This window comes from Panthera uncia, chromosome D2 (assembly GCF_023721935.1).
Source record: "Panthera uncia isolate 11264 chromosome D2, Puncia_PCG_1.0, whole genome shotgun sequence".
Lineage (NCBI taxonomy): Eukaryota > Metazoa > Chordata > Mammalia > Carnivora > Felidae > Panthera > Panthera uncia.
The window spans coordinates 65,506,062-65,514,334 of NC_064818.1; the positions used below are offsets into that span (position 1 = coordinate 65,506,062).

Sequence of the window (8,273 nt, forward strand, 5' to 3'; positions counted from 1 at the left end):
GAGAAAGAAAAGGCAGAGGATAACTAGTCGACCTGATGTACGCCTCTTGTTAAGATTCTAGATTAAAAAGGGGCGCCTGGGTGGCTCCGACGGTTAAGCGTCCGACTTCGGCTCAGGTCATGATCTCGGCGGTTTGCAGATTTGAGCCCCACGTCGGGCTCTGTGCTGGCAGCTGGAGCCTGGAGTCTGCTTTCGGACTGTGTGTCCCCCTCTCTCTCTGCCCCTCCCATGCTCATGCTCTGTCTCTGTCTCTCAATAATAAATAAAGGTTAAAAAAATTAAAAAAAAAAGATTCTAGATTAAAAAGAACACGGAGAGAGTTTAATATGGAATATATATTAGGCAATATTGCATCAATTTAAATTTATTAAGTGTGATAATAGTGATAATAGAGGAGAACGTCCTTGCTTTTGTGAGATAATAGCTCATCTGGTCAGAGGAAATCGTCAGCAAACTTGCAACTAACTTCCTGTAAGAGAGAGGGAAAGAAAGCAAATGTGGCAAAATGTCAATGGTTGACGAATCTAGGTGAAACGTTCATAGGTGTTCATTGTATTCCTCTTCTAATGTTTCAGGAGGTTGAAATTTTCTGAAAAAAAAAAAAAAAAAAGGTGAGAGGGAAAAAAGCTTAACAGAAATTGCACCCAGGATATGGTTGCTTTGAGTTGATCACTAAGCAGAGCAAACATTTGAGCTTTTACCGCATGCCACACACTGTCAAGAGCTTTATGTGAATTATTTCACTTACTCCTCATATCATTCTTATGAGGAGGGACTATTAATAGAAAAGAAGATCCTAGAGCACAGAGGGGTGAAGTAATTTGCTCAAGGTCACACAGCTAGGAAGCAGCTGATCCAAGAAATAGTGGCTTTAGACCTGTTCCCTCTTATTTATTTTTTAATGTTTATTTATTTATTTCTGAGAGAGGGAGAGAGAGAGAGAAACACACAAGCGGAGGAGGGGAAGAAAGAGAGAGGGAGACACAGAATTCAAAGCAGGCTCCAGGCTCCGAACTGTCGGCACAGAGCCCAATGCAGGGCGCAGGGCTCCGCCTCCCAGACCGTGAGATCATGACCCAAGCCGAAGTCGGGCGCTTAACCGACGGAGCCACCCAGGCACCGCAGGCCTGTTCCCTTTACTACCTTCTCCTAAATTAAGTCTCTCAAAACATGGATTCTCCAGGATGAAAATAATAAAGTTCTGGGAGAAGAAAAAAGGATCAGTGATTGTCAGAGGTTAGTGGGGAGGTGGGAACGAATGGGCAGAGCATAAAGGATTTTGAGGGCAGTGAAAATACTCTGTATGATACTATATTAGTGGATACATGTCCTTATGCATTTGTCAAAACTCATAGAATGTGCACACTGAGAGTGAGCTCCGATGTGAGCTAGGGACTTCGGGTGACTGTGATGTGTCTGTGGGGGTGCATCAGTTGTAACAAGTGGACCTCTCTAGCGGGGGAAGCTGACAGTGGAAGAGGCTGTGCAGTGTGGGGCCAAGGACGGTACAGGAACGCTGTGCTTTCTGCTCAGCTTTGCTATGAATCTAAAACTGCTCTAAAAAATACTCTGTTTTAAAAACACAGCTACTGGGGCGCCTGGGTGGCTCAGTCGGTTGAGCGTCCGACTTCGGTTCAAGTCATGATCTCGCACTCCGTGAGTTCAAGCCCCGCATCGGGCTCTGTGCTGACAACTCAGAGCCTGGAGCCTGTTTCAGATTCTGTGTCTCCCTCTCTCTCTGGCCCTCCCCCTGTTCATGCTCTGACTCTCTCTATCTCAAAAATAAATAAATGTTTAAAAAAAAAAAACACAGCTACTAGGGCGCCTGGATGGCTGTCAGTTGAAGCATCTGACTTCAGCTCAGGTCATGGTCTCACGGTTCGTGAGTTCGAGCCCCGCGTCGGGCTCTGTGCTGACAGCTCAGAGCCTGGAGCCTGCTTTGGATTCTGGGTCTCCCTCTCCCTCTGCCCCTCCCTTGCTTATGCTTTGTCTCTCGCTCGCTCTCAAAAATAAACATTAAAATTTTTTTTCCACAAAAATAAAATAAATAAGTAAATCTACACTCTCCTAGATTCCAGACACAGTTCAGGTCCGCCCACACAACTCACATGAGGTTTGAAAGTGGAAGGATGGTGGGGGCTAAACGTCTAACTACCTCTCCTTTGGTTGGCAAGTCTGCTTTTACCTCAATGGTGTCAGCAAAACTCAAGGGTCCAGGTGCTGGCTTGGTGGGTGTTGAGAAGAAGGACGTGGGCACCCAGTGTGCCTGGATCATGTCAGGCACACGGTGCTTCTGGAGCTGCTGGAAGAGCGGTTTCACGACTGGGGTGTCTCCTGAATGCATTGTTGGCAGTGCCTTCTGATTGCAGAAGACACAGCCGCTCTCTTGGTGGCCCAGTTCCTCAGTGTGACTTACGGGGACGCTTAAAAGCTCAACCTAGAGCCTCGACTTCCGCAGTGATTCTGTAAGTCAGGTAATATCCAGTCAGAAAGCCCCTCCTCTTTATTTATTTCTTTTTTTAATGTTTATTTATTTTTGAGAGACAGAGACAGAGACAAAGTGGAACAGGGGAGGGGCAGACAGAGGCGGACACAGAATCCGAAGCGGGCTCCAGGCTCTGAGCTGTCAGCACAGAGCTCAATGTGGGGCTCAGACCCACGAACCGTGGGGTCATGACCCGAGCCAAAGTCGGACGCTTAACTGATTAGGCCGTGTGGGCGCCCCTCACCCCCTCTTCTTTAAGATGCCTAGAATGGTTCTCTTCTCCTCAGGTCAATCCTGACTGATAGAACTAACACCATGCTAGATGCATCAAGTTCTGAATAAACATGTCAGTCAAATGAAAAGCATATCCTTGGCACCCATTCTTTTCCAGGGGCTTTAGCAAGCACTCAGGGTCACACAGAGGGCCCTTGGCCTCAAGGAATTTGCTGCCCGGCAGAGATGCCCAGCAGAGAGAAAAAAAAGGAATGCAGGAATTCAGAAAAGGGGAAAAGTAACAATAGCTCGAGGACGTCCGCAGTTTTGTCATCAGCATCCATTCACCTGTCTCCCAGTAAGCATGCCTCTGTTTCCCGCTAGAGGAGCGTGGAGCCCATCCATCTGCATATCCAAAGATTCAAATGATTTAGGTCTAAGCTAAGCCATGGACTCTGGCCCTCTGGACATAAGACTGGTTCAGGAATGGGCACCTGACCCATGTCAAGCCGATCAGGGACAACGTGTCTCGATTTCAGGACTAAATTTGGGCTTTGGAGAAATTAAGACTCGTTCTTTCACCATGCCTGAAACTTGTAAGAATGTTAGAGCTGGAACTACCATGTGGTGCCTGACATTTCAGCCTTCATAAAAGAAGGCAGAGCCAAGATTTAGACAAAAGGAAAATACTGACATTAGTTGAGCTATTAGTTAACCTTCCCGTAAATAAGATCACCTGGCCTTTTGGGTTACGAACCAAAACTTCCATTTTTTTTTTTTTTTTTCATAAGCCTGTTGGGGATGGAATTTCTTACCACACGCAACCACAAGTGTCCTCACTGATTCGGAAGGTGTTCTGGAGGCAACAGAAGGAATGAGAGCCTGAATGACTGATGGAATCCAGAAAAGAGAAGAGGTGGGAGGACATTCCAGGCAGAGAAACCGTCCATGGAAGCCCGTGGAATGGGGTTCCCATTAGTTCTTGAAGACCCAGCATCAACTCCTGGCTCTACCGGCTGGTAGCCTTCTAACCCTTACTCTCTCTCCAAGCCACAGTGGCCTCTTGAATCAAATGAGCTTAAAGGCATCAACTTCCCAGGGCTGTGGAGATAAAGGTCACGGTGCCTGGTGCAAAGTAGACTCTCAGCACATGACTGCTGAACAAACTGATCATTTTGGCCAGAGAGGAGATTGGAACAGAAAAGTCATATGTGATAAGGTGTGCGAGGGCAAGAAGGTTTGTCTATTGACCCCTGCTAGGAGCTTTGATACTTATCTCCAGTCCTCATGACAACCCCATAGGGCACTGCCATACTATTTCCAGATAAGGAAACTCCGTCTCCGAGAAGTAAGTTAGTTTGTCCAAAATCACATAGCTGACAAGACCAGGAGCTATAATCCAGTCTGACTCCACACCCATGCCTTTCCCCCCATAGTAACCGCTGCCTGTGGACAGGGTCTGAGACCCCCAGGGGCCTCCAGTACCAGCCAAACAGAGTGGCCTTTCCTCGGCAAGTAAGAGCAAGCTGCCCAGCCTGGGCAAATACGGGAAGGAGTGTTTCCATCCAATAGTAGTTGATTCACAGGTGGACCGAAAGGCCGAGCGTGGCAGAGAGAAGACATTCCAACTAGCCAGCTCTCCAGGGGTGGTGTGGACACTAGCTTGGGAAGAGTATAGAGGGAACCCAGAACTTGGGGAAGGGATGATCTGAGCTACCCAGAGGCCTGGGTCCCTGCGACCAACTGCATTCTGGGAAACATGCCATCCCCAGAGGGCCCTGCTGGCTGGCTTTAGGGAGAGGCCAGGAGGAAGTGCAGATTGGGGCCCAAGAGCACCCCCACCCAGTGCCAGTGCCGAAGAGGAAGATTTGCATCTGTCTGGGAGGAGGTTGTTTGTATTCTCTTTTCCCTCTCTCTCTAGCCCTCCCCTTCGCCCCGGCCAACAACTGGTAAAACCTGCAGGGCTGATGCCCAGCCTAGGTCCCTTCCTCTGACTCAGTGGCAGGGAAGGGGAGTGTCCCAGAGAGCCACCCACATCCCTAGCTGGCAGCCTGGCCCCCAGGGTCTCTGTGTCCACCAACTTCCCCTGGGCACACTTGTTCTTCTTGGCTTCCCCTCAAGATACAAAGGCCTCCAGGCACAAACGCACCCAAACAATCGGCTCCCTCAGGCCTCCGGCAATCAGGATGGAGGGTGTTAGCAGGCCCTGACCGTCCGTAGCACTTTAGCTTTTGCCCATTTCATCTGCCCCGGCTCGCCGGATTCCTACATCTACTCTTGAGGTTGGTAACACACCCATTTTACAGAGGAGTAAACTGAGGCCAAGAAAGGGAGAAGGATTTGCCTGAGGTCACAGAGCTAACAAATGGTGACCAGAATCCAAAGCTTTTGACTCCCAGCCTAAAGGGTCATATCCAGCAAAGGTACACATACTGAGGATGCTGCCCTGCTCACCAATATGAAAGCTTGTATACTTGCCACCCCACCCCCACCGTCTCTGGAAGTTCCTTGGGTGTCATGTAGGTGCCCACGGCCGGTCTGCCGATGTTTCTTCTGTTGACCCCCTGGCTGATGTCTGCTGGGTACTGGGCAACTGAGGCAGGGACCTCATCTCACTGTCTGGGGTACCCCACGAGATCCCTGCTTCTCTACGAAGGCTGTGATGCCTGGAGCTGGCCGAGGCGACAGGCCCTCAGTCCTCACCAGCAGAAAACGGTTCTTTGCTCTGAGCCAAAATAGGCAGAAGGCCCCTCTCTCTGACTCATGTCCCAGTTTGCAGCCTGGACCCCAAAGAACCCTCTTAGCTGTTCCCTGCAGCCCTCTCTCTATGGAGAGTAAGGGGTCAGTGTTTCTTGTCAGCTTGTCCCCATTCACTCACTCACAGTAACAGCTCCTACTCAGGTTATGATTCCAGGACAACCACCTCCTTCGCCATCATGACCGCGCTCCCTGTGAAGATCCCGGTCCCACACACCCACATCCGGATCCCGAGGAGACTGTGTCCCACCCCCTCTTAGTATACTCCATCCCCCTGGTTGTCACCAGTTAAGGGATGGGTACACGACCAAAGTTAGACCAATCAGAGCCAGTGAAACTCAGTTCCAGCATTTTGAGCTCTCAGCAAAGCAGACTGGTTCTTTGCCCTGGGGGGAGAGGGCGTGAGGCTTAAAGCTTCTGCAGGCATCTTGCCCCCAAGGTGTGGAACTTGTCCTGGCTTGAGCTGTTACCTGGAGAAGAGCTGAGGCCAAAGACAACAGGGAACACCGGGTCTTGATGACATCATTTAGAGTTCCTGATGAAGCCTTATCTGACGCCAGCCACACCACTTGGACTTCATTTCCAAGGCCAGCATTAAGCAAAAAATAGGATTTGCTTTTACTTCCAACCAAAATTCTCGTGATACAGAAGGTCAGGCCTGTGCCCCTTTCTTCTCTCCCTGCCCCACCCCTACTACTCACCAAACTTCCTCCTCAGAGGCCTACCTACCTACCCCCATGTAAATAACGCACACAAATTGATACCCAGGATCACCACTACTGGTCCATAAGTTCCTTTGTGCTATTTAGGACTGTTTGTGCCATATAGAAAAAGCTGTCCCATTAACAGTCCTCTGTTGGCTTGGTGAGGTGGGGACGAGTAGAGAGGAGACTAGAGGGTAGAGAGAACAAGACGTGATGGCAAACACTGGCTCTGCCCAAGTGGATCTGGAACCCCAAGTCTGCCTGCCTTCTGGGGGATGGTACCCACAGCAGGACTCCGCCCAAGGCTCAGGAAAGGCATCCTGCCTGACCTGGCCAGTGGGGCCTCCTACCACCACTTCCATTGGGAAGGATGGCTCAGAAGAAAGCAGAGACCACTGATAGAGTTGTGTTTTTAAACGGGCCCTTCCCAGGATGATTTATCCCCGAGCTAAGAGGCCTTAAGCACCCTCGTTTTTCACTGCGTCCTCCGGCTTGGCTCCCTTCCAGCCACACCCCCAAGTAAATCCTTTCCTTCTGAGAGCAGAAGCCTGAGGATGAGTCAGAGCCTCATTCTCGTCATTCCTTCCTCAGTGGTCAGGCCTCACCCCTTCTCCCTGCCAGCCCCTCCTCTGGGCAGCCATCTGCCCCGTGTAAGTGCTCGCTGTGTCCACAGAGCCGCTCAGAGGGGCCTCTGAGTGTGAGGCCAGGTGGGCAGGGCTGACCTCTCAGCTCCTGGAGTCTCTTAGGAGATCTGGGGCCTCCAGGGATGGGCTACGGTGACTAGAGTCTGTCCCAGCCCCTCCAGGACCTTCCCTGGGGTCTCTGCCAACAGGCCCTGTCTTCCTCACCAGTGTCAAGTTCATTTCTGTGTCTGTCCCAAAGAAGAGGAACCAAAACCCCTTTAGAGAGTTCCTCCTATGCCCAGGCCCTGCTGTGAACTCCGAGTTCTCATACCCACCCTCAGCACTGAGAGCGCTAGCCACACTTCTGAATGAGGAAACAAGGTTCTCGGGTGGCAGAGCTCACACCTGTGTCATCAGCACATCATCTCTGCTTGTTCAGGCTACACTGCACGCTCCCCAGGGGCTGCAGTTCCAGGCCCCTTCCATTCCCTCTCTGCCCTCACCTCCAGCAAGCTACCTCCGGGCCTGAGGCTGGTAGGCCCCAAGCCCAGAGTGGATTCTTTCATACCCTTTGGTGTGAATCAAGCATGAGCAACCCCCAGGGGCCTTCCTGCCTTATGTGGAAGAAGGGTGAGAAACCAGATAAGAAATTGTCTGTGTACCAGCAGTCTCTTCTCATGGCCACACCACAGATGCCATCATTGTCCTCACAGGGGGGGATCTATGCCCCAGAGGTCCTGGAGCTGGGTGTCAGACGAAGAGAATAAAACCGAGAGGCTGCCTTGCCTGCCTACAGGAGGGTGATGTTTGTGGGAAGAAGCAACTTCTCCCAGCAGTTAAAGGAATGCTCTACTTTAAAACAAATAATTAAGGGGGACTTGGAAGCCATGGGGAGCCCCTGCAGGGGCCCTGGGAAAGTTATCTGGGAGGGGGGGTGGTCTGTGAGGAAGGGTCCGTTCAACCTGGGGTGAGTCTCTGAGCAAGGGTTTACCTCAGGCTCAGTTCAAGCCCTCCCTCCACAGTATTAAGTCACTGAAAGAACAGTTTAATAAGCACCAGGTAATCCTGATAGCTCAAAAGAGATATAGAAAAACAGTCTGGGATGGGGCCCCTGGGTGGCTCAGTCATCTGAGCGTCCGACTTCAGCTCAGGTCATGATCTCATGGCTCCTGAGTTCGAGCTCCCGCATCAGGTTCCATGGTGTCAGTGCAGAGCCCGCTTGGGATCCTCTGTCCCCATCTCTCTCTGCCTCTCCCCTGCTCATGGTCTCTCTCTCTCTCTCAAAAAGAAATAATTTAAAAAAAAAAAAAAAAAAAAAAGAAAGAAAGAAAATCAGTCTGGGACCTTGTGGAATCTTCTAGAATTAGATCCAAGCCTGCTGCACATTAGAGTCACCTGAGGAGCTTTTAAAGGTGATTTTTTTTAAAGGAGCTTCTGGGTTTACTCTAGACCAGTTGAGTTATAATCTCAGGATGGGGGCTGGGCAGCTAT

The 8,273-nt window shown here is 50.5% G+C and overlaps 1 long non-coding RNA gene across 1 annotated transcript; it reads right to left on the bottom strand.

The window, feature by feature from the left end:
- Positions 1-353: 353 nt before the first annotated feature.
- LOC125932966 (uncharacterized) lies at positions 354-8,054 on the bottom strand. The gene is made up of 3 exons (XR_007460819.1): positions 5,581-8,054; positions 2,186-2,463; positions 354-589 (listed from the first exon to the last, which is right to left on the bottom strand). It is a non-coding gene; the product is annotated as an uncharacterized LOC125932966 (long non-coding RNA).
- Positions 8,055-8,273: the final 219 nt, after the last annotated feature.